Source organism: Lissotriton helveticus, chromosome 1_2 (genome assembly GCF_964261635.1).
Source record: "Lissotriton helveticus chromosome 1_2, aLisHel1.1, whole genome shotgun sequence".
In the NCBI taxonomy this organism is placed as follows: domain Eukaryota; kingdom Metazoa; phylum Chordata; class Amphibia; order Caudata; family Salamandridae; genus Lissotriton; species Lissotriton helveticus.
In genome coordinates, this window is record NC_136058.1 from 352,586,030 (window position 1) to 352,613,021 (window position 26,992).

A 26,992-nucleotide genomic window follows, 5' to 3' on the forward strand; every position below is an offset into this window, starting at 1 on the left:
TCGCAGATAAACCTTGCTATTATCAAGGTTTATCGCAAATGCGATAAAAAACGGCCGCAATGCATGAATATCGCTGAAAAGTCAGCGATATTCATGCATTACCGAGCTAATGCTCTTAGCCATGTTATCCACCTCCCGTTGGATAACATGGCTAAGAACTGCTCAGGGCAGGTGTTAGTTTTTGGAGATATTCGCGCTTAGCGCGAATATCTCCAAAAGTTGGTAATAGGAGATAGATATCTTGCATGTTGTAATGCAAGTTATTGTGGTATATGGAACTCATACCATAATCTCTCAGGAAAGCAGGAACTGATCCTTTTGGGACCGCCTGAGAAGGCCTAGGGGGTGAGGGGTACTCTACTTTGCCCCCTTTTCACGATCTGAACTATTTTATTTTACTCTCTTCTGTAATTACACAAAATGGCAGCGATAGGATGCATCAGAGACAGACAGTGAGAGAAAGGAGTCCGGAGATGAAGAAGAGATGTCAAATACACATTGGAGATAATATAGTGGGAGAAGGGAAGTAAATATGAGTAAACTTACTATGTAACATAAAAATGTTGCACTCTATACTATAAGTCTAATTTTATACTACAATCACTTCGCTACAACCTCATAAATTAAAAATAAAAATGAATAATGTCTCAAACAATTTTTGATTTCTAAATGTAAATTTATTCTTCTGAATTTTCATAATTTGAAAGAACTAGTAACATGTCCTCATCAGGAATTTCCTCTTCAATCATCTCATCAGGAATCTCCTCATGAAAAGTCTGCAATGATGATTCTTGTAACTCTATGGTCTCCAAACATTCGATAAATTCGCCGTCAAGAGATTGATCAAAAAAATCATTCAAGTCATCTCCTCCTTGTGAGAATATTTCATTATTGGTGCTGTCAATTTCAATAAATGTAGTGGATAATTCAAAAGAAATTGCCACGGTCTCTTCATTGTGATCCATTTTATTTTGAAATTTCTTGCTGTAAATTGCAGAAAAAAATAATCACTTTCATTTATCGTTTTTAGTAATACATAATATAAAACTAACTTTATCAAGTATTTAGTATAACAGAAGGACTGTAAATAAATAACAGAAAACATTTTTCAAATTATCTTAAAGTGTACAACATAGTTCCCCTTACAAATTAACAACTCACCTTTTTGAAAGTAGGAGAAGCGTTAGTACTGTGTAAATCAAACACCAGAAATTGAGCACCAAAAATTCCTCACAAATGTACCCCAGACAGTAGTATCACAAAATGGCTGTGGTTTCCTCTCATTTTAGATATATACATAACCAATTAACTTTCATCACACACAAATACAAAACCAAAGCAACATTTTAATTGGTTCTAAATTTCAACACTTTCAAATGTGTTTTCCCCATGCAATTTTCCATAGGACATTTAGATACGTCTACAGCCTGAATGGCTGAACGGAATTACACCAAACTTGGCAAAATGGTACATCAAACCTAAGGGGTCAGGGAGGATCTACTATGCCCCCTTATGGTCATTTGCCCCTTCACTTTGGCCTCCTCTTGTCTCTCGATCCTACCGAGAGACAAGATGGCGGCCGCTACGGACTGTTTGGAATGTTTACAGACGCCGGAGAACCAATCAGCTTCGCTTCACAAAGCTCCGTAACGCGAAAAGTACGCGAAGTGGAGCGCTGCCCGGAGCGCTGTTACAGATATATATCTTTTTTTGAACGTTAATTTCTCAAAATCCACTGGAGCACATATATTGAGACCTAGCAAAGGCACATCGGGCTACCAGTCCCTACAATTTTGCCAAGTTTCGTGCAAATCCATTCAGCCGTTCGATTATTATTATTATTATTTTTTTTGCCCCGCGGGGCCCTTTTAAAACCTCCACATCAAACCTAGGGGGTCAGGGAGGATCTACTATGCCCCCTTATGGTCATTTGCCCCTTCGCTTTGGCCTCCTCTTGTCTCTCGATCCTACCGAGAGACAAGATGGCGGCCGCTACGGACTGTTTGGAATGTTTACAGACGCCGGAGAACCAATCAGCTTCGCTTCACAAAGCTCCGTAACGCGAAAAGTACGCGAACTGGAGCGCTGCCCGGTCCGCTGTTACAGATATATATCTTTTTTTGAACGTTAATTTCTCAAAATCCACTGGAACACATATATTGAGACCTAGCAAAGGCACATCGGGCTACCAGTCCCTACAATTTTGCCAAGTTTCGTGCAAATCCATTCAGCCGTTCGGGCTAAAAGTGAGGCCAACCGCCCTATGGAAATTAACACTGGAAAAACGTGTTTTGGGACCCCCCTTTTTTCTCGGCCCCCCCTTGACGAACCCCCCCCCCAAATTTTCAGGGGCTGCTCAGAAACAAAATGTGCCATTTTCCTGAAAATTTCAGCCAATTCCGTCCACAAACGCCAAAGTTATTAGACATAGAATTTTTAAAAATCCCATAGAGAAAAAATCCTAACTATATATACCTACTGGCGACCGCCAGTAGGTAATATATATACATATATATATATAGGCGTATTGCAGAAACCGGTCATGCTAGCCTGACAATAAAGATTTGAAAAGAACGAAGCCCCGCTGTGTCCTGTTTTTCGAATCCGAATGGAGGAGATGCTGGAATTGATATCAGCGCGTTCCCTATGACGCGCAGGCAGGACCCTTTCCAACAAGCGGCAAAGGTTACATGGGAACTTTGGATGATTTTAACCGTGGTAGCGGAAGGATTACCTGGCCCTCCACCGTATCCTCTGCAGAGTCACATATGACTACAAACAACGAACTGGCATCAGAGTCAGAGACGCTTTCATTGGAAATCACGTCTCGAGAGAACTTTTTCGAACACAGAGGTTGGTGGATGAAAGTATGGGGCATGAAGATTTGTGAAATAATTTTGAATAATGTTAAGAACATCACGTATCCCACCACACTGCACGGAAGCCTCACTTTGCAGCATTATGGGACTGGTAGTCCCTTGTTAATTGCAAAGGACAGCGTGAAGTGCAGGGGAGCCAACCACCACTGTGTAAGGCGGAGCCAATTAGAATTAAGAGTGGGAGAAGAGATGTCGGGACATTCAGCATTTGAAAAAGGCGTATTGCCGAAACCGGTCATGCTAGCCTGACAATAAAGATTTGAAAACAACGAAGCCCCGCTGTGTCCTGTTTTTCGAATCCGAATGGAGGAGATGCTGGAATTGATATCAGCGCGTTCCCTATGACGCGCAGGCAGGACCCTTTCCAACAAGCGGCAAAGGTTACATGGGAACTTTGGATGATTTTAACCGTGGTAGCGGAAGGATTACCTGGCCCTCCATCGTCTCCTCTGCAGAGTCACATATTGACTACAAACAACGAACTGGCATCAGAGTCAGAGACGCTTTCATTGGAAATCACGTCTCGAGAGAACTTTTTCGAACACAGAGGTTGGTGGATGAAAGTATGGAGCATGAAGATTTGTGAAATAATTTTGAATAATGTTAAGAACATCACGTATCCCACCACACTGCACGGAAGCCTCACTTTGCAGCATTATGGGACTGGTAGTCCCTTGTTAATTGCAAAGGACAGCGTGAAGTGCAGGGGAGCCAACCACCACTGTGTAAGGTGGAGCCAATTAGAATTAAGAGTGGGAGAAGAGATGTCGGGACATTCAGCATTTGAAAAAGGCGTATTGCCGAAACCGGTCATGCTAGCCTGACAATAAAGATTTGAAAAGAACGAAGCCCCGCTGTGTCCTGTTTTTCGAATCCGAATGGAGGAGATGCTGGAATTGATATCAGCGCGTTCCCTATGACGCGCAGGCAGGACCCTTTCCAACAAGCGGCAAAGGTTACATGGGAACTTTGGATGATTTTAACCGTGGTAGCGGAAGGATTACCTGGCCCTCCACCGTATCCTCTGCAGAGTCACATATTGACTACAAACAACGAACTGTCATCAGAGTCAGAGACGCTTTCATTGGAAATCACGTCTCGAGAGAACTTTTTCGAACACAGAGGTTGGTGGATGAAAGTATGGGGCATGAAGATTTGTGAAATAATTTTGAATAATGTTAAGAACATCACGTATCCCACCACACTGCACGGAAGCCTCACTTTGCAGCATTATGGGACTGGTAGTCCCTTGTTAATTGCAAAGGACAGCGTGAAGTGCAGGGGAGCCAACCACCACTGTTTAAGGCGGAGCCAATTAGAATTAAGAGTCGGAGAAGAGATGTCGGGACATTCAGCATTTGAAAAAGGCGTATTGCCGAAACCGGTCATGCTAGCCTGACAATAAAGATTTGAAAAGAACGAAGCCCCGCTGTGTCCTGTTTTTCGAATCCGAATGGAGGAGATGCTGGAATTGATATCAGCGCGTTCCCTATGACGCGCAGGCAGGACCCTTTCCAACAAGCGGCAAAGGTTACATGGGAACTTTGGATGATTTTAACCGTGGTAGCGGAAGGATTACCTGGCCCTCCACCGTATCCTCTGCAGAGTCACATATTGACTACAAACAACGAACTGGCATCAGAGTCAGAGACGCTTTCATTGGAAATCACGTCTCGAGAGAACTTTTTCGAACACAGAGGTTGGTGGATGAAAGTATGGGGCATGAAGATTTGTGAAATAATTTTGAATAATGTTAAGAACATCACGTATCCCACCACACTGCACGGAAGCCTCACTTTGCAGCATTATGGGACTGGTAGTCCCTTGTTAATTGCAAAGGACAGCGTGAAGTGCAGGGGAGCCAACCACCACTGTGTAAGGCGGAGCCAATTAGAATTAAGAGTGGGAGAAGAGATGTCGGGACATTCAGCATTTGAAAAAGGCGTATTGCCGAAACCGGTCATGCTAGCCTGACAATAAAGATTTGAAAAGAACGAAGCCCCGCTGTGTCCTGTTTTTCGAATCCGAATGGAGGAGATGCTGGAATTGATAAATAAATATATATATATATATATATATATATATATATATATATATATATATATATATATATATATATATATATATATATATATATATAAATATATATATATATATATAATATATCGCCAGAAGGTATTTATAGTTAGGAATATGTTTCCATAGGGAAAGTGTTTTTTCGCTTGCCTACATCTATGGCACTGTTTGACGAAACTTGCCAAAGATTTCCATAAATAGTGCCCTGGTGGAAAGTTTCAAGGTGATCTGTCAAGTGGGGGCTGAGAGGAATCGAGGTCATGAAGCTGCATTCCGAGGCATTGGATGGAATTACGCCATATTTGCCAGGAAGGTAGATTTGGTTACACTGATCAAACTTTCAGTTATTTGGTGTTAATCCGTTCAGTAGCTGTAGAGAAAAAAAAGGCTAGTGATATCTCTGGCCATGAAAACTTCACGAAAAAAGATGAGCTTGTGCAGGGAAATGCAGAGCTCTGATTGGCTGCAAACACTTCAACAAGGAAGTGATGGCAGCCATCTTGGGAGTTGCCTTTAGCCGAGAACCACAAACAAATGTTAAAAAAGAAAAGGTGCCAGGATACGAATACCCTGACCCCCTTAAATTTGGTTTATTATTTAAAAATAAATTTGCCACAAACATACATTATTTGCGAATTCCCTGTGGACTGCCACCTCCTCACGGCTAGACATTAAATGAATGCAGGGGGCCATAAGGCCTCCACCACAGTTCTGTGGACCACCACTTCCCCTGGGCTGATTATAAAAAGGCCAATGCCCCCCACAGCCCGAGGACTGCCACCTCCCTGGTGCAATTCATTTAAAATAAAGAGGACTATGCAGCCCCTCTGCAGCACTGGGGACTGCCATCTTCCCAGGATGAAATATATAAATGTAGGGGGTCTGTTGTGGACCCCCAGCCCAGGGACCACCACCTTCCTGAGGCTAATATTTTATGATGGAGGGGGCCTCATGGCCCCCTCATGGAACAATGATTGGTTCTGGGGACCTCAACCCCCTAGGGCTGACTCCTGCTATCTCCCGGGGGGCCCACCCTCAGGAGGTAGCTGTTTGCTTTTGCTTGGTGTGAGCTGACAGCAGTTCAGCAGTTATAGCAGAGAAATTCAACTTACGCCCCCACTGCTTAGGACCACACATTTTACATCAGTCATGAACTGGTCAGTAACATCACTCATGTCATCACTGATGACATCTGAAATGACATCACTGATGACATCTAAAATGACATCACTGATTACATCATCCACAGAACCAGTCACACAACCACTGACATTCCCATTTGCATACCCATACAAACAGTGACACTCCTACTCACTCCATAGAGCCTGTAACACATCAACACACTTAAACAGCCACTAACACAACCACTAACTCACATATACAGCCAAATAGGTACCTACTCACTGAACAATACAGCCACTTACACATCCACTCTTACCTACTCACTTACCTATACAGTCACTGAGAAAGTACACACTCTCCCAAACAACCTCTCTCACATTAAATTACTCACACATACAGTCTCTCAGACTGATTCACTCACCTTTACAGCAACTCAGACACGCACTCACCCTTAGAGACACTTACACACCCAGTCATGCACCGATACAGCCACTCAAATACCCTGTTACTGACTCTTACAAACACATGTGTTATGTTATGTTATGTTAAGGGGATGCTTGTAAAGCGCACTGTCACCGTGGGTATCATGGCGCTGGTAGGGTGCTGAGAAGAGACAGAGGGAATTTAGCTAGTTTGTGGAAAGAGCCAGGTTTTTAGTGATTTGCGGAATTGGATGAGAGTGCCAGAGATCCTAACTGGGAGAGGGAGGGAATTCCAGAATTTGGGGCCGAGGAAGGCGAATCTTCGACCACCAGATCTATAGAGTTTAAAGGAAGGGACCACCAAGAGATGTAAGTGAAGTGATCTAAGATTGCGTGAAGGACAGTAAGGTCGAATGAGGGATTTTAGAAAAGCGGGGCAAGAGCCAGAGAGAGACTTAAAGATAATGCACCCAAGCTTAAAGGCAGCCCTTAGGCTGACAGGGAGCCAATGCAGTTTGATGAGGAGGGGTTTGGCACACTGCCACTTTGGTATCCCGAGGGCCAGTCTCGCCGCCTGGTTTTGAATGATTTGCAGCCTGTAGATGGAACATTTGGGCGAACCATGGTAGATGGAATTCGAAAAATCCAGGCGGGAGAGAACGAGGGCCATAATGACTTGCAGCAGGGCATCGGGGGTAAGGAGGTAGGCCACCTTCCTAATCCTGCGTAGTTGGAACATGCAGGAGGAGACCACCGTCCCCACCTGCGGCCCGAGAGAAAGCCCAGCGTCAATAGTGACCCCGAGACTTTTCACCGAGGCCACCGGAGTGGGAGGGGAGCCAAGCTCTGCCGGCCAGAAATGTGGACCCCAGTAGATGGCGCTCTTGCCCGGCAGGAGGAGCTCCGTCTTTCCTGGGTTCAGTTTAAGCTGGTTCTGACACATCCACTGAAAGATATGGGACATGACTGCCTGGAAGGTGGGGATAGCAGAGGAAGAGTTTAGAGAGAAAATGAGTTGTAGGTCGTCCGCGTAATTAAAGACGGTGACGTCCCACTGCCTCAAAGAGAAAAGAAGAGGGCGAAGATAAAGATTAAAGAGAAGGGGGGATAGAGAGGAGCCCTGGGGGAACCCGCAAGGCAGGTGCTCCCTGGGGGCCCTGAATGTACCTAGGCTGAGGGTCTGGGATCTCCCAGTGAGAAAGGATTTAACCCATGCCAGCGCTAGGCCCTGGATGCCGGCCTGTTCGACACGGTGGAGAAGGATGTTATGGTCCACCGTGTCGAAGGCGGCCGACAGATCTAATAATACCAAGGCCTGGGAGGTACCCTTGTCAGCTCCGTCTCTCAAGGTGTCCAGGACGGCCAGGATCACAGTCTCCGTGGAATGACCAGGACGGAAGCCGGCCTGGTTGGCTTCGAGGAAGTTGGAGCCCTCGATGAACCTCGAGAGACAGGCAGTGACATGGGCTTCTAAGATTTTAGAAAGAAAAGGTAGAAGAGAGATAGGACGATAGTTCGCCGGGACGGCCGGATCAGCTCCAGGCTTCTTCAACAGAGGCACTAGAACGGCCTCCTTGAAGGAGCTGGGTACCGTCCCGGAGAGGAGAGAAGAATTAAGCAAAGGAAGGATGCAGTTGGGTAAGGAATGGCAGATGTCCCGTAGTATAGAAGGTGGACAGTGGTCGTCAGGAGAACCAGACTTAATGCGAACGGCCAGGCTGGCTAGGGATGTAGGATCTAAGGGGGGGAACTGAGTAATAGAAAGAGCATTATGAGGGGGAGTAGCGGAGTCAGCGCCCAGTGAGGTGACCGGAATGGTGTCCTTAATCAAAACAATCTTCTGTAAAAAAAAAAGTGCTAAGTGCATTACAGGATTCCTGAGTAGGGGCCTGGGACAGAAGCGTTCTGGAATCGGAGGTAAATTCATCCAGAACTCTGAAGATCTCCTTCGACTTGCAGGGGGCTAGTAAGATTCTCTCTGAGACATAGGCTTTTTTAGCGGCAGAGATGGCAGATTTGTACTTATTGCGGGCTGCCACATAAGTATCTCTGCTTGACAAGCAGTAGTCTTTTCTCCATCTACGTTCAGATTGGCGGAGTTCCAGCTGTAAGGCTTTGAGATGGGGAGTGTACCATGTGTGCCTGCTCAATCACCCATTCCGCTACTCATATACCCTTTAATTCACCATTTATAGCCACTTAGACACCCACTTGCGCACCCATACAAAAACTCACACAGCCATTCACTCATGTATACAGTCTCTCGCATACCCAGTCCCTCTTCTACAGAACACTCAGGATCACTGGATATTGTAATCATTGATATCATTTGAGATGTCATCAGTGATATCAGTGATGTCACTTCAGATCCCATCAGTTATTTCTTGAGTGATGTTACTGACCATGTCATGAGTGATGTAATATATGAGGTCAGTGGCATTGTGGGGGCTTAATATAGATGTATACAGTCTTTTGACCGCCTCTACAATCGGAAGAGGTTTTGTGCGGCTTTTCAGCATGCATGCTGATCTCACAGGGAAATACTCTCACTGACTTGAAGTTATATCACACACCTCATGCCTGAGTGTTTTGATTTGGGATTGTTTTCCAAGGGGTGTTATTTGGGGTTGACATAATGACATAAGACCTAACTTCATTTTAAGTTAGCTGCAACACTAATTTCTGTATTTCTGCAAAATCATCAACATGTTTGCCTTTGATGCACATGCCACCTGCCGTTCTTGTTCCAAGAACTGTGGCAAGCCATTTAGATATAGACATCAGCAAAACACCTCCTGTGACAGTCTGGAACGAGTGTTTTGTAATGTCAATTTCAAGGTCAAACAAAGAATAATAGTTAAAATAGGGTAGTCTGAATTGTCATTCTGATGGTGTCCAGGCGCTAAAGCAGGAACGCAGGCCTGGTGGTGCACCAAGATGAACAGCCAGGTCTTCATTTTTTTGCAGATATTGAGAAGTGAACTAGCAGTCCTGATGTGTTGAGGAAGTTCATTATAGTTCTTGATGGCAATGAAAGAGAAGGTGCACCCTCCTGACTTCTGCAGATGTGGAGGATCCGTGAGAGAGAGAGAGTGGTAGAGCATAGTTGTCTGTAAATTTGGTAGAGTTGATGTCATTTGTTGAGGTATGCTGGTTTGGTGTTGTGGATGGTGTAGGCATGGAGGAGCAGCTTGAATTGGCAGCGTTTCCGGATGGGTAGCCAGTGCATGTCAGTGAGGTTGCGAGTGATGTCACTGTTTCCAGAGACATCTAGGATGAGTCTGCCGGTGGTGTTCTGGATGGTCTGGAGTCTTTGTGTGAGCTGCTTGCAAATACTGATTTAGAGTGCCTTACTGTGGTAGTTTTCCTGTTATGAGAGCCTGGGTGACCCTGCATCTTGTGTGAATGGGAAACCATTTAAAATCTTAAGTAGCATTCTGAAGGTGAGGCCGCAGGATGCAATCACAACTGGTGTACATCTTGAGTATTGTGTTGTGGAAAGGTCCTAACGAGAGGGTGATAGTGTGGGTGTCTGCTATAGGAGTGGCAAATTCTCTGACGATATTGAGAAGTTCTCGTCTAGTTTTGAAGTAGAAGTATAATGTGAACACTAAGAGTTCACGCAGCTCCGTGCAGTGAAAATAAAACTCTGCCAAGCTACACAGAGTTCTGTAAGCAGCGGACTGTGTTACTGCGCACTGGTCATGCTGATTTGTAGTGCTGGGTGTTTGTCTTGCACTGTAAAATCAGCACGAACAGTATCATGCACAGCACAAGTGGGTGCTGATAATTTCTGCCGTTTGAAAAGAAATTCTACTCAAGCGGCAGCTCCTTCAACGCGAATGGAAGGCTAGACTGAGCTGGGGTATTGCTTGGGGAATTTCTGGGGGAACGATTGTTGAACTGTCTTTTAAAGTTTAATGATTGCACCCACATTTGCTGCTAAAACTGCACCTTTTAAAAGTTTTACTAAGCCTACCTGCACTCAATTTTGCTCTTTACTCTTCTTGTGTTCCGCTGTCACTTCCTGCCTCTGGCAGTGCTCTTACGCTGATTGGTTGGCTCTCAGCCAATCAGTGCTCATCCGGGGTGGAGCCTGTTGATCCCCCGTGGCATTTAATGAACGCCACTGCTAGGATGCACAGCGGATGCGTGCAGTGGGTGTGCTGCTGGCGCACCTAAGGCAAGCCGGTCTGCGCCCATCCTTGCCTGGACGTCGCCAGGGACTCTGCCTCACCTCAGGCACAACAATTAGCCTACTCCTGTGAAGCACTACTTGCCTTACATATTGTGGGTGCCTGTGGGACTCACAGCTGGGTCCCAGATGACTGCCCTACTCTCTGTGGAAAATGTATCGGACTGTGAGAGTGCGCTCTTCAAAATTGCACTGAGTGCAAACTTCACCTTCTCTGGCCTCCTCTTTTATCGCCCACCTGGTGCATATAAAATCTTCAGAGAAGCCCTGGCGAACACTATCACAGTACTAGCTCTCCAGACTGCCAATTTTTATATTATCGGTGACCTGAACCTTCACATGGAGATGCTAGAATACCCTGACACTTTTAGTTTCTTAGGGGACTTGGCAGTCTGCCAGCTGACTCAACTGGTCCCCGGCGCTACGCATAGCGCCGGACATCTCCTTGACCCTGTTTTCTAAAACCTTGAGTCACTGGAAGTCCTAGCACCTCTCCCCATGATCTGGACAGATCACTTTCTCATCATAATGCGGCTAACGCTAGCTGACCTTAAGTCCCAGCCAAACCAGCACTCTTCATTGAAATGGCCTTGGCATAAATTTGACAAGGAGGCTTTCCTTACAGCCTTGAGCACAAAGCCACTAGATAGAGCCATCAATATATAAAAGGCTGATGCGCTCTTTCATAGGTGGGTAACCCAAGCTCTGGACACCTGCATCCCTCTCAAACTTACTCACTCTAAAGGTGCTCAGGCTAACGCCTGGTTCAACGAGGACCTGGCCCTTGCCAGTAAGAATTGTAAGGTTCTGCAAAGAATATGTAGGCGATCATATGACTCCCAGGCTAAAATACAGTACAGCTCAGTTAACAAATCCTACCACAAACTAGTGCGCAAAACTAGGGCAGCCCACTACTCCTGCCTGATCACCACAAGTACCAATTGCAGCAAACTATATTCTCTTTTCTGAAGGATTTGGTCACTCCTCCCTCAGCATCAGGTAGTTTTGTATACTCTAGCCAACAATGCGAAGAGCTGGTGAATTACTTCCTGGAGAAGGTGGAAGGCCTCTACCATAACTTCGACCACGGCGTAACTCCCTGTGCCACCGGGAGGAACACGCTAATTGGTCCTGAGACCGTTTCTCGTACATCTTTTCCCACCATTCTCCTTAAAGACCTGGAGGGATTAGTGATCAAAATTAAATCAGGATCTCCAGATGATCCCTTAAGACTGGACATTTTCAGGAAAGTTGAACAGGTCCTTCCACCTTAGTATCTGGACTTGCTCAATCTATCCCTCACCTCGGCGGTGGTCCCAAAATCCTGGAAACATGCAAAAGTGGTCCCCCTACTTAAAAAAAACAACATTGGATACTTCCAAGCCAGAAAACTATCGTCCAATCTCACTGCTTCCATTTCTATCCAAAATCCTGGCAGCTTATGTGAATTCAATGTTAACTCACTTTCTGGTAGTCAATCATATTCTTGATCGCTCCCAGAACGTTTTTCCGACCACGGTATAGTACCGAGTCTGCACTGACTGCTGACAGTTGTAGAGCAACTAAGATCCGCCTTGAATGCTGGCAAGACCTCAACTCTGGTTCTGCTGGATCTGAGCGTGGCATTTGACACGGTCTCCCACGAAATACTGCTCCGCCGTCTTGTGGAGTTAGGGATAAGCAATAAAGCCTTATTGTAGGTCTCTTCCTTCTTGGCCGATCGCACCTCCAAGTGATAGCGCCACCATTCGTCTCCAGTGTCCATTCACTTTGCTGTGGGGTTCCTCAGGGCTCGGCACTGAGCCCCACGCTTTTTACAATATGTATGAGCCCATTGGCTCGGATGGCCAAAGCGCAGGGAATTTCCTTGGTGTCGTACGCAGACGGCACCCAACTGGTGATCACCTTGTCTAACAATCCCAGCCACGACAGAGAAACATTTACCGAAGACATATTGGCCATTGCAGAGCGGATGACAGCTACCTTCCTGCAGCTGAACTCTGCTAAATCTGAGATCCTTCTGATTGGCAAAGACTCCCATCTTTGGAACAATGAATGGTGGGCTCCGGCCCTTGGAGTCCCTCCTGACCCTAAACCCACAGGCAAAAACCTGGGCTTTTTGCTTGACAAGGATCTCCCCTTTGAGACCCATGCCAAATCAGTGGGTGGGAAATGTTTTGGGCTACTTAGTTGCCTTAAACCAATACTTGGTCTATTTGATGCCCAAACGTGGCATCTGATCATCCAAGCCTCTATACTGACCCAATTGGACTACGGCAACGTGCTTCTCTTGGGCTCTAATAAGTCTGTGATGAATCAACTGCTGCGGGTCCAGAACACTGCAGCACATGCCATCTTTGCCCTCCCCAAGAACGACCATGTCTCCAACCTCCTTCACCGCCTGCATTGGCTGCCCCTTGAACACCGAGTGAGTTTTAAGATGCTCTGCACCATGCACAAGATTCTGACAGGTATCAGCCCAGATATTCTGAGCAACCTGTGTTCCCTCTACTCCCCACTGGGAGCATTGCGCTCGGCTACTTTGATCCTCCCACAAATCCCATGCATACGAAGGACCAGATCTGGCAGTCGCTTCTTCAGGCGACTAGCCCCTGCCTTATGGAACTCTCTCCCTCTACACATCCACAGCAACTCTGATCACCAGGTCTTTAGACGGCTTGTGAAGACCTGGATTTTCTCTCAACTTGAATTCCTCACCTTCTCCCCCCTTCGTCTTGCTTTAGCGCTGGGATGCCTCATTGCCGAGGCAGCCATGAGCTCTACAACTATTTTAATCTAATCTAATCTTTCTGAACGTGAGCAGTAGTGACTGTCTGCGACCTCCCATTGAGAATCCTCACTGGAAAGTGTTCTGGCATTGAATTTTCCTCACTCACGCTCACAAATTTACAGTCCCACGAAGTGTAATTTTTCAGAACTCTGTTAACCGCCCAGGCCTACCTAGCACAAGGGCAGCTTTCCTGGCTTTATTGATCTGAGTGTTGTAGATTTGTAGGTGTCTCTCAAGGTGTTGTCTTGATTGGTTCTCCATCTTCTTTCTAATTGTTTGCATGTGCACTCAGAGTCTCTTAGGTTTTCGGTGTACCAGAAACCCTGACAGTGAGTTTTGTGTGTCTGATTTTCATGGGAGCCAATGTGTTAGTACAGTTTGAGATTCAGTTGCTGAAAGTGGATAGGCCATTCTGTAAGTCACCTGTGAGCATTTGCTGGTTTGATCTGAGGGTGTGGGGCCAGTCTACTTCTGCTATGTTATTACAGTTGCAGCTGATGTTGATGGCTGGCTTTGGTTTTCTGGAGTGGGGTGCATTGATGTAGAAGCACACAAATGAGTGATTTATCCATGCGAGCAGGTGAAGTGGTTGAAGGTAATCTTGTTACTGGCTGTGAAGACTGGGTCAAGTGTGTGTCCAGCGATGTGGGTCAGGTCTTGTATGAGCTTTGAGTTTGATATTGTTAAGGCTCTCCAGAAAGACTGTAAAGTTGTGATCCATTGGGTCATCGAGATGTATGTTGAGGTCACCGAGCAGTAGGAAGTCATTGGATCTAATGGCAATGGGAATGAGGAAGTTGGTCACAGAGTTACTGAAGGTGGTGCTGGGTCCTGGGGGTCGTGTTTTGAGGGTGCCTGAGATGGTCTTGCAATGGAGGATATGCAGTTGTAAGTGAATGTGTTTGTCCTTTGTGAATGTGCAGGTGATGGTGTCTGTGTGAATGATAACAAGACCTCCAAGTTTGGGGTGCCTCTCACAGTGGATGATCTTGTAACCAGGAGGGATCGCCTTAGTGATGGTACAAGTAGATGACGGGCAGTGGAAGGCTTTAGTGATTAGGAGGATGCTGGGGAGTGTGTATTGATGAGATCCCAGACCTCGGTGGTGTGTTTGCAGAGAGATCTGGAGTTTAGGAGCATGCAGGTGATTCACCGTGCAATGTGTGTGGTAAGTGGCATAGGGGTGATGCTGTAAGAGAAACAGCATTGGGCGCCTGAAAAGGGACCTACTGTGTGGTGGTGTTTGGAGCAGGGACACAAATCATGTCAGGGTCCAGTGTTGAGTGCCAGCAAGTTGGAGGAAATGGTGGCTGTGGTGACTTGACAGTCCTAGGTCCATGGCACTGGGTATGGTCCAGGAGCAGATGATCAGAGACAGGGTTGCCCGTGGTGCTCCGGTGGCGCGCCCACTGCTCAGTTGTCCAACCACTGCCACTGAGTATGTCATAGTAGGGGTAGAGGTGCAGGGGAGGGGCTAGGAAAGAGCAGGAAACGGGAGAACAGGTAAGTACAGGGGGAGGAGGGAAGTAGGAAATGCAAGGGAGGAGATAGGTAGGGAATCCCTATAGTCAAGGGTGAAATGGGGCAGAAAGGAGGAGAGAAAGCAGAAACAGCAATTAGGAGAAATTAGTCAAGGCAGCAAATGGGCATAAAAGCGAAAGCACAAAAAAACACTGACCCTGTATCCATCCGTATTAATGGATCGCTCTCCAGCTCAACCTTTATCACTCGTGGAACAAGACAAGTGTGCCCTCTCTCTCCCATTCCCTTCGCTTTAGCACTCGAGCCCCTTGTCTGTACTCCCACATTGCTCTCACAGTGCACTAAATTTTACTGATCACAACCTCCTCGTGTCAGTGTATATGGATGACATGGGGTTTACCAATTGATAATCTTTGACCTATTATTGAGGAATGTATAATGATTGGTTTACTATTGGGATGAAATATACATTGGAATCAATTTCTCACGATTCACAGAACTAACTTTAAACAAAATCTTAAACTTACTACATTTATGTTATTCACAGAAGGCACTTACTCTGAGAAAAATCCTAACTTTAAGACTTTCTGTATTCACAGAAGGCATTTAGGAGTCCTAAAGTTAGGAGTCCTAACTTTACTACTCCTAAACTGAGAAAAATCCCAAATTTAAGACTTTTGGTGTTCACAGAAGGCATATAAGAGTCCTAAAGTTAGGACTCCTAACTTCTGTGAATACCGAAATGAGTAAGTGTCTTCTGTGAATACCAAAATGGTAGTAAGTTTAGGATCGTGTCTTAAGTTAGTTCTGTGAATCTGGCCCACTGCCTCTAACTTTATGCACTCGAATGCCCATTATAATACCCCCTGGTGGGGTGTGCTGGCTCCATAAAAATCCTTGGCATATGGATCAATCAGGTCCCTATGGCTGTGACCAGTATGCAAACATTTGCATAACACTAATAGGTCACCGCTGATTAAACCTGGGCTGGTAAGCAACCATGCTCAAATGGGAGGTATTTACTCTCCCAAATGATCAGGGTGGCTTTGCAGCCCCTGACCTGGAACTCTGCTATCTCTGTGATCAAGCAGTATTAGCTCGCTGTTGGTACTTTCTGTGCCCTTTGAGCTAAAGCTAGAGCAGCTTCAGTCCCACTGAAAGCCATGTTATATACAAAGTTGGCAACTGATGGATTGATGCTGTAGCTTGGATGAAGCTAGCATGGGAGAATTAAACATAAGAACACGCTAACCTTGTTGTTATACTCCCGATCTCCCATTCAATCATCATCCATGGCTATACCCAACCCTTGCAGAACACTCACTGATAATATTACAGAACTCATCATAACTAAATGTGAGATCTCTTTCAGGAGGGTCATTTATTCAATTTCAGAACCAAGGTGACCCCACAAGGCTCGCACGGTCTGTAATGTTCTTCATTCCGTTTGCACACAGCTTGCAAGCCCATTTTTTTCTACTTTACCTCACTTCTAGACTTTATTTCTCCTACTCACAGTAACTAGCCTAAAAGTCTCATGACGCTCACAGTCAAACTTCCAGAGTTAAGTGGAAGCTTGAATAAAACAGCCGTTAAATGGGGCGGACTCGGCTGCCAGACAAGCACACTCTCTCCAAACTTAGGTACATTTTAAATTCTTGCAAAGAATATACCACCCCGCTCACTTTGATGAAACATGCCTTAGGAAGGACTCAGTATTTAAAAGACACAGAGAACACTGACTTCTTATATCTTGCATTGGAGTACCCCTGGCTACGAAATACTGGAAATCAATTATCAATCGGTTATCAGTACAGTTATAGAAATTATAGGTTCCAGGATTCCATTGGATCTCAGAATATGTCTGTTGGGTCTTGTCAAAGTAGTCCCTGTCAAAGGTCAACAATTCATAGTACAACAAATCCAACAATGTATACCCCATATAGCAGATGTATAATGTGCTAAGGTATTATTTATGGAATTGAAAGAAATAAAAAATAAGCATGGAAAAACTAATGGGTTTGCCTGTAATTCCTTTTCATATCTATTTTTTTTTGTAACTCTATGCAATAGGCATTAAACGTTTGAAACTAATCAAAAAGTAAAAAGGCTGCTGTCTAAAAGTTGTGTGCATATGTTTGCAAAAACATGCCCCATCGCACAGGCACATGGAGTAAGCGAGGTGCTCTTTAAAGCAGCTTCAATGATTACGAAAATTCATTAAGCCATTTTCTTACCTTTCTTGCAACATGTGCAAAATCTTAAACACGGCCAAAATCCTGAAAGGTACAAAATGAAAACATATTAGCAAACGTTTTTGAATTGCTTCCATTTGCACTCATGAACCCTATCTCTAATACTGAAGTGACATGCTTCTTTAGGAACATATCACAATGACAGGTGACAATGGTAATTATTCGATAGCGTATGATGCATTAGCATACTAGAGCCTAATTTATGAATGCATTACAAAGAAATAGAAATGAAACACAAATTATATAAACATTATCATCACTCCCCCTATTAATTGTTTGACAAAAGTACATTTCAAGGAGCATGTTTTTATCAAGTGTTATAAGAGCTTCAAACAATTCTCTTTCACAGAAGCTGGCGTTTGGGCAGTGCCCTGCGGCTTGAGATCCCTACCTTAGTATCTCTGCTTGCAGCAAACGTTAGTCTGCCACAGTCCGTCCTCCCTGCCTCACAGACACGGGAATCAGATGTCGAACTCCCTGGTGCAAGGACTCAGCTCAGTGCACCAATCAGTGCTCAGTTTGTAAAAGTGCCAGGGCTCCGAGTAGGAGGCCATTGCAGCTTGCACCACCCATCTCCCTTGTCATCACTGCCAAAACAACTACTAACCATCTCTCTCGCATGTAAACGCAATAGGGCAGATTATTCCAAAGCTAAAGGAATGGCTGGGAAGGCCGGTTTTTTTCACTATTTTAAAGTATATTGCATTTATAAACAACCGTTGTTCTGCTCATCTCTAAATTAGATGAGCAGCACCACCATGTGGTAGACTGTTCTAAGTATGGTGAGCAACGGAAAGCACTGGCTCAAATTAAGAACTAGCACCAATAGAAATTAGAAATCCAGTTCAATTGCGATTCGTATCAACACACTGTATTGTGTAGGTAGGGTTTTCTGGCTACTATCAGTCACACTAGATGAGTTCAGGAACATAGTGGAACTCCAAACGCTTTTTAGTAAATAAACAGACTTACAATAGCAATAGGAAATAGGGTATAACGACTTCAACTAGCAATAAGAAATGTAAATGGTAACCACACTGAATGAAAACAAAATGCTGCAGTGTTCGACCTGGCCAGCAAAAACAATATGAACATTCCTGACATGCCTAGCAGGTTCATTGCACCTTAACATCCTATCAATAGCTCTAAACACTATGCTACATTTTAGCAGAAACAGAAAATAGCAAGCCTATAATTAGAGTTTCTTAAAATCGATTGCACAGCATACCCTCTCCCAGTGGAAATAGCTGTTTAGCTATTCTCTGTCACAGCTTTTGCCTGGGAATGATAAGCAGTGCACAGCTGACGGAGGCTTTTTTGCATGGCCCCAGACTGAGGCTAGTTGCCACTGCAAAACGTCGTGACCTCTGGCTTGATAGTTCTGTCGCGAAGCTCCTTTGATTAATGATCATATAAGTGTTTTTTTTATCATATGATCACCAATAGAAAACAGTACTTGCAGACATTGAAGCACTAGCAAGACCAACCAAACATGGTGATCAATGCTTCATCTTGATTTACATAAGGATAATATTCTCTAACTAAAGCAATAAAAACAAGTCAGCATCTACTGTTAGTGTCCATGATAATATGGCAGCGCCCACATCAAAAACAACAAAAACATCTCAGCTAAGATAGGAGGCAGATATGATACTAACATTTCTACAGGTGTTCAAATGTCACACGTTCTATTAGAACATTGGAATGTTAGGAGCTCCATTGAAAACAATGGAGTGCTCCGGGCTTTTAATGGCTGGTATAAGCCTGGAGCTCCAACATTCCAATGTTTCTTTGTTCACAGCTCTAGCTGTGAACAAAGGCTTTAGGGAACCTGAGGGGATTCCAATCCCCTCACGCTCCCAAAAGGCTTTGTTTTTTTTGTTAGAACATTCTGTCCTCTAGTGACAGAATGTTCTAAAAGCCTTATAGCCCTTCGTAGATGGGCTATACCGCTATTAAAGTCCCTCTCCCTTGTTAAAGGCCCTTGCCTTCGGCTCGGGGCCTTTAACGCTGGATAGGGCCTTTAATAGCCGGTATAGCCCTCTACGGCGGGCTATAAGGCTATAATAAAAGCACATTGGAAAAATAGAGGGCCTAAACAGGCATTGTCATAGGGTTCACAACTAGCAGAGTCTGGAGACAAGTTTGGGTAATATGCACATTTGAGGATGGTAACATAACCTCACTTCCTCACACAGGCACATTCCATATTATTTTCAGTGCCAGGTCTCAGTCAATACAGCATATGTGCGGAAATGGGGCTGTCAGGGGGTCATCAGTGCATCCCTCTCTCCAATTGGAAGCCACAGTGAAAAGCACTTTCCTGGCTTTTGATAGGGCTGGAAGATGACAAGACAGTGCTTGTGTCTCCTTGATCCTGTTCCTGCTGCTCAATAAGGCTTTGCATTTACAGGCTGCACCTGGGATTCCTGCTGTATCAGATTATTGGCCTTCTACCCATCATGAAGGAGAGGAGGTCCAGCAGCATTTAGACACGAAGCAGTAAAGGAAGCAAACCACATGAGAAAACATGTTTCTTTTATTGTGTGTGCTTGTGAGAGAGAATCCATGTGCAACAGGATGGACAAACGTGTAACAGTATTTGTAATGCTTCCAAAAAAATGTGTGATGTTATAAATGAACAAAGTCAGATGTTTGGCAAATCCATATCAACTATGTGAGCAAGTGAATTATTAGTTGGAGTGGCTAGTACCAAGCACAAGTAATAATAGCAGTTTTTATGTTAGGTCTAGTGAGGTTTTGGTAATTGAAACTTGATCTCAACCCCCCTCCGCCCCCCCCCCCGGTTGAGAGCAGAAAAACAAGAAAATGTTTAAAGCATGTGGAAGTACCAAAACAGTTATAATGTCAAAAACACAACACAACAAAAATCCCACTCAAATGTATAAAAGTAGAGAATATTTTCATGAGCAAAAACTCCACAGATCTAATAAGGGGAACAGGAGATATGAATTTCTAAAGATTGAATTACATTTTAGAGCCAAAAGCACTGAGTGTGAACCATAAACAACTGGTTGCGCTAGACTGGGGCAAAGTCAAAAGTTAAGGCCGATACTGATGGAGCACTTGTCAGATACAATGCCGGTAAGCGGGTTATTGTCAGAAACCAGGGAGTTTTGCAGTATCCCCTCATTTATCGCCCCCACTGTGCCTAGTAAATGCTGTTTTTTTATTCTAAGTGTGCCCTGGGTTCTGCTAAGTAGACACAGGGCCAGTGCTCTGATTGAAAAAACATGGTAATTAGGTGTCATTAGAATAGGCAATGACAACCTAGCTGTAAGTCCTTAACTTCTAGGTTTAGAGGCCCAGTAGATTTAATGCACTTAAGTGTGCTCTGGCCTGTTTCTTGCTGTAATTTTAAAGGCATTCCTGCTTTGCCGACTGCTTTTAAATTACAAATATATGGAAGTTTGACTTTGGAATTAAAGGTTCTTCCAAAGTCTTAAACTACTTTATTATTTACAAGTAAGTCACCCTAATGTCTTCCCTAGATGCACCAGGGGTAGGGTGCCTTGTTACTATAAGCATGGATATTTTTAAAGATGTGTTATAAGCCCTAGTGAGGGATAATCTGCCAATTTCATTTTTCCCCATAGTAGTACATTAGCTCCATAGGCTAACATGGGAATACTTTAATGGATTATAACAATTGACAGTTGTGAGCTAAAATATTCATTCAAAGATGTAAAAATGATGATAAATCCAACAACTTGCCAATGTTAGATTAATTGCAACTATTACAGAAAAGAAGTTATAGAACTTGATTTTCTGATGTGCCAGAATCCAGCAGTCTATCCTGATTGGCTAGCCTTCAGGTTTGAAGAGGCCTGGATAGAGGAAAAGGGCATCTTGTGGGAGGAGATCTGCAGAGCAAAAGGCAGGATGGGGAGGAGTAGCCAAACTGGTCTTCAAAGAGGTCCTGACAGGACAGGACACAGGCTCACTCCCACTTCCTGTACCCCCAGCCAGACCTGAGCCCCAGTATTTGAATTTATAGAGGGGGCTGCTAATTCAATTACTGACCTGTGGGATTCACGGTGCCACCCAGAAGTATGACAGGTTCCACCAAACTGCCTTTTGCTCTGCATAGTCAAGTCGCTGATGTCGAACAGCGACGCAGCCAGGATTGCAGGTTCATCCTGCGGAAAGCTCTGGAGCTCCTGTCGTTGAAGAGACTTTCAGGACTTTACTGAGTCCTCACGCTGATTCAAGCCGCCGTCGTTGTCTCACAACCTGGTCTGACGAGGTGCCTCTCTCAAATGAAAAACTTGACTGGGCCTTATTGCTCAGTGTGTTCGATCCATGCTACATCACGGTTGGCCTCAAACTTTTACTTCGTCCTGTTCAAGCTTGACCAGATGTTTCAAGTTGGAGCTTTTCGTTTTTGGGCACTAAAAAACATTTAGGGGGTCATTAGGATGGCGTGCGTACTTTGCCTCCTCGTGGTAATAGGGACCGCCCACCTTAAGGGCGGGGGTCCCGTCGCCAGCATTAGGATGCGCCCGCCACAGTGGCGGGCGCATCCCGCATTCCTACCATTGCGGCGGGCGGTGCACTCAGCACCGCCCGCCACAATGGCAGGAAAGCATGCTGTGCACTTACATGCACAGCATGGCAGGCACCAGCCATGCTGTGCATGGAACTGCTGGGGGGTACCATTGGTAACCCCCATGTGCACCCCCCACCCCCTGGAGTCCCTGGGGGCCTGCAACGGGCCCCCGCAGGGATTCTCCACATGCCTTTGGCATCCACAATTGTCCATCCTAATATGGCTGGCGGTGTCTGATAGACACCGCCACCATATTATTCCTTTTCCGCCCCGGTAAAGCGGCGGACGGTCTTTCCGTCAGCCGAGGTCCCCCCGCCATACTAATATGGCGGGGGAAAACGAGTGTGGATGTCGGGCGGATTAACACTTCTGCTTCATGGTGATCTGGATCTCCCACCACTTCTTCAGAGAAAAAGTGGGGGGAAAGTTTCGAAGTCCCAACTTTTGTATTTTGTCTAGGAGGAGTACTTTCTGACATATTTTTAAGGGAGCAGGACCTAAGTGACACTACTCTAGTAGAAGCCACCATCAGGGTCAAGAAAGACTTGATCAGCTGGGCCCGAAAGTAAAGTGAGATTTCTTTCTTGGAAGCCACTTCTGGGTCCTAGGTAGAAAGGGCGGCAGATACAGCCCTAAGGGTTGGATTAATTAGAGAAAAAGAAACATAGATTGTTTATCTCAGGTTAAACAGAAAGATGATGTTCACAAGAGGATGAAGACCAAACTGGCCCCTCATTCTGCAGGAGATGTAGTACGGATCTGCCAACAAGTTCATGTTAAAAAGGGAGATGCCTATTATGGGGATCCGATTAACAATGAAAAAGGGTGGATCTGCACACCTACTTAATCGGTCTGTGTAAACTTGTGTCATGATTCTGTGTTAAAAATTTATAAAATAATGTTTCGCGTGCGTACTCGTATAGCTGGGAAAGTACCCTGTTCCCAGAGGGCAATAAGTTTATAAGATGAGTCTTTGGAAACCAAAGGCTACGTGTTGCACAGCTCTAATGGCTAAAGAAAGCCTAATTTCTCTAATAATTTCTAAAAAATTGAGTTGTCACAATGATACCATATGTACTTAAAAGCTTATTCAACAGTTTTTCTTTTTATATTCATACTCAATATTAATGGGTAATGTAGAAGTTTACTGATTTGTCAAAATTAATATGTACAATTCAATGATAATAAACACAAAAATAAATTTGAAAGAGATAAAGTTCAGTAACAATTTTTTCACTTCATCAATAAACAACAAATCCCAATGCATTTCGGGTTCAGCCAGAACCCTTCATCAGGGGATTAACATTACAAATTAGAAAATATATATGCCATTCTTGAAAAAAAAATTCTTCTAAAGTGCTTTCGTCCGGATCTACAACATAAAATAATAGTCTTAATACAGAATTTCTTATGTACATGACTTCCATTGCATCCAATATAATCATGCTGAGAGCTTGCATAATAGTGAACCCCAAGAAAAAAACAAAAAAAGAAACAGAGAAGGAAAGCGTTGCGTGACCCCAACGAAAGTGAGTAGTCCATATCTGTGAGGCCGAGGTTGTGCCCTTCCAAGCAAAAAAACGTAAAAACGATAAGCAGTATGTGCAACATTCGTGACAGCCTTCAGGGGCTGATTATAAGTGAGCCACCACCTAAAGGGAACTGTTCACCAGATATTTTACCTGATGGTTCGCAAACAATCGCTGTGCCTGTGAGCCAAAAGTAGTGGGTGTAAATACTAAGCCTGCTCCATGCAATCACAAATATCGAGAGTACCGAAATGTTTGCCACATACCTTCATGTATAATAGTGAACTCAAAGCGATGATTTAAGTTCCTCTGTCAATCCTATAAGGAGTATAATGAGCCCAATTGTTACACTGCTCTTCTAACATGAACTGAGCGTGACACCACTTAAAAAGAATCTTACCTCCCAGTCTTAATGTAATCTCTGAGATTTTCTCCTCTCGTCAAGCTTTTCAAATATCAGTTATCAAACACAACAAAAAGGCCGGCTATAATAAAACAAAGCTCCCTGTAAGGAACGATAAAAAAATTATCCGCGTTTCAGGATCTAAACGTACCGCTGCTGCCAATCATGTTCTTCTATAGCTAGGTTCATAGAAATCAACAAAGGAGCCTTGTTTGAAAAAGTAATGAACCTAAAGGAAGGACTGAGAAACCCAATCCCTAACAGTCGATGTTTCAATGCAACTTTATCCACGAGTGTCATTCAATATACCAGGCTACTGTGATACTCAAAACGAGCAGATCCCTGAATGATCAAAAAGGCTAGAAAGGAAAACAACACTAATGTAGTGAGTAAATCAGTCAAATCCAAAGTATAACCTAAGAAAGACTATATGCGTGATGTATGCAAAAGACAGACGTGAAAACGAAAGGAAAATTACTGAATGTAGAGAGAGAGAAATGTGAAAAAAAACGCAACCCCCCTTATAATCTAGATTCATAGTCCCTCATTACAGAAAGCATAGGAGCTCATAATGATCATTGAGGGCTCCGGGGATTACGGTCTCTAAGAATTTTATCCAGTGAGTTTCCCTGTGCGCTAACATGGTGTTTAAGTCTGAGTCGCTGCACCTTTCAATATGTTCTAAAATCTTGTACTGTAGTTGTGGTATTGTGTGTGGAGTGGTTACCCAATGTGCAGCTAAAGAAGAGTTCATGTTCTTATTACGAATGCGTCTCTTGTGTTCCACAATCCTTGTTTTAATTTTTCTGCTTGTTCTCCCAACATATATCAGCCCACAGGGGCATTTGATCGCATATATCACCCCTTCTGTTGTACAATCTGATGTGTGTCTCAAGGCAATGGCTTTGCCAGTGTGAGGATGTCTGAATTCTTTCCATACCATGACCTTGCCACATTGACTGCAATTATGGAATTTTCTCATACCTTTGTGTATAGTCCTCAGATCTGTCTTGGAATGTTTTAGTAATTCACGTAGGTTTTGCGAGCGCGTGTGTGCAAATAAAGGAAAACCAACTAAGATTCTTTTGTTGGAGACTATACGTTCTGCCTCCTCCAAGGTAGTATCCGGGTAACCTCTATCTTTGTATTTAGAGATTTGTTCCTTTATTGAATCCTCACATATCCTTTCATCTGATGTAATTCTTTTGATCCTCATTATCTGTGAAATTGGTAGATGCTTTTTTAAAGAAACAGGGTGGGCGCTAGAATAATGTAGCGCATTGTTTACATCTGTGGGTTTTTTAATATACTTTAGTCATTAAGCCTCCACTCGTTTTCATTATTTCAATGTCCAGAAAATGAATTTTATGTGTGTCTATTTCGTGGGTGAATTGTATGCATGGATTACGCCTGTTGAGTTCGTCTATGCAAGATTCCAGTAGCTCTCTTGTCCCCCTCCACACCACTAGGATATCATCGATATATCGTACAAACATCACTGCATTTTGTTGCCAATCCAGATTCTTGAGAATAAATTGATCTTCAAAAAAGGCCATGAAGGTATTCGCATAGGCAGGTGCCCCAGGAAAACCCATGGACGTTCCAGTCTTTTGTACAAAACAATTGTTTTTCCAGCTGAAATAGCTATGATATAAAGCAAAGTGTAATATTTCTAAAAGAAATACACTTTTGTCCTGAGGTGTATCCGAATGTAAAAGTCTCCATTCTACTGCCTCCAGTCCCTCGTTGTGAGCTATGGATGTGTACAACGCTATTACGTCGATGGTACACAAAAGAATGTCCTCCAAGAAATGTTCTTTTATCGCTTCCAGTTTGAGGAGACAGTCTGTGGTATCCTTTACATACGTCAGCCATCATTGTACTAATGGTTGAAGGTGATAGTCCAAAAAATAACCCAGTGATTCAAGAATGGATTCACACCCTGCCACAATCGGACGGAATGGAGGGTGCAGTTTGTTTTTATGTACCTTAGGTAACATATATATTGTGGGAATTTTTGGATATGAATTCATCAAGAATCTTTGTGTGTTTTCATCCAAAATTGCCATCTCAATTCCTTTTTGCAAGATGTTGTTCAGTGTGGTTTGAAATGCTGCTGTGGGATCCTGCTCCATGCAAATATACGTATTCTCATCACTGACATGTTCATTTACGCTTTTGTGGTAACATTTTGTGTCTAGAATCACTAGGGCTCTCCCCTTATCAGCTGGTTGAAAGGTGATTGAAGTGTCTTGTCGCAATTTGTTGAGAATTCTTCATTCCTTTTTGGTCAAATTCGAGTCTAGAGGTGCCGAGTATTTAATTTGTTCAAGATCTTTACAAACTAGAGTCTCAAATGTGTCCAGTGTCTTAAGAGAAAGCAATCAAAACTTAACAGAATGGTCCAAACTTATCACTGCACTTAACTGACTCCAACAAGTCACTGGGAATTGCCCTAAATAAAAAAGGCCTGCTATCCTAGCCAAAGTTATTACTGAATGTATATTTATCTATATACTCTTCCGAAGTGCTTATCTTTTTGACGGACGAAACAATATTTTATAAGCTATGTCACTCCACGCTGGATCATGAACAAAGATGATCATGTATTTTAACTGTGCCTGACAACTGTATATTGAATGTCTATATGTCTATAGGCTAAACTGAAGTATGAAACATTAACAACTGATGAATCTCTGCTGTAAAGCGCTCTGACACCCTACGCTGGGTCTTGTTCGCACTATAGAAAACACTAAATAAATAAATAATAAACAAGAGTCGCATTCGTAATAAGAACATGAACTCTTCTTTAGCTGCACATTGGGTAACCACTCCACACACAATACCACAACTACGGTACACGATTTTAGAACATATTGAAAAGCGCAGCGACTCAGACTTAAACAACATGTTAGCGCGCAGGGAAAGTCACTGGATAAAATTCTTAGGGACCGTAATCCCCGGGGGCCTCAATGATCATTATGAGCTCCTATGCTTTCTGTAATGAGGGACTATGAATCTAGATTGTAGGGTGGCTTGCGTTTTCTTTCACATTTCTCTCTCTCTACATTCAGTAATTTTCCTTTCTTTTTCATGTCTGTCTTTTGCATACATCACGCATATAGTCTTTCTTAGGTTATACTTTAGATTTGACTGATTTACTCACTACATTAGTGTTGTTTTCCTTTCTAGCCTTTTTGACCTGCTCGTTTTGAGTATCAAAGTAGCCTGGTATATTGAATGACACTCGTGGATAAAGTTGCAATGA

The 26,992-nt window shown here is 43.9% G+C and overlaps 2 long non-coding RNA genes across 2 annotated transcripts in view; one reads left to right on the forward strand and one right to left on the reverse strand.

The window, feature by feature from the left end:
* LOC144807910 (uncharacterized) overlaps window positions 1-26,992 on the reverse strand; it is a 282,409-nt gene that overhangs the window by 119,959 nt on the left and 135,458 nt on the right. The window contains exon 5 of the long non-coding RNA XR_013606517.1: window positions 17,205-17,246. This is a non-coding gene — a long non-coding RNA (uncharacterized LOC144807910). The remainder of the gene's footprint in view (window positions 1-17,204; window positions 17,247-26,992) is intronic.
* LOC144807911 (uncharacterized) overlaps window positions 1-26,992 on the forward strand; it is a 447,007-nt gene that overhangs the window by 87,348 nt on the left and 332,667 nt on the right. The gene's annotated exons all lie outside the window — the stretch shown is intronic.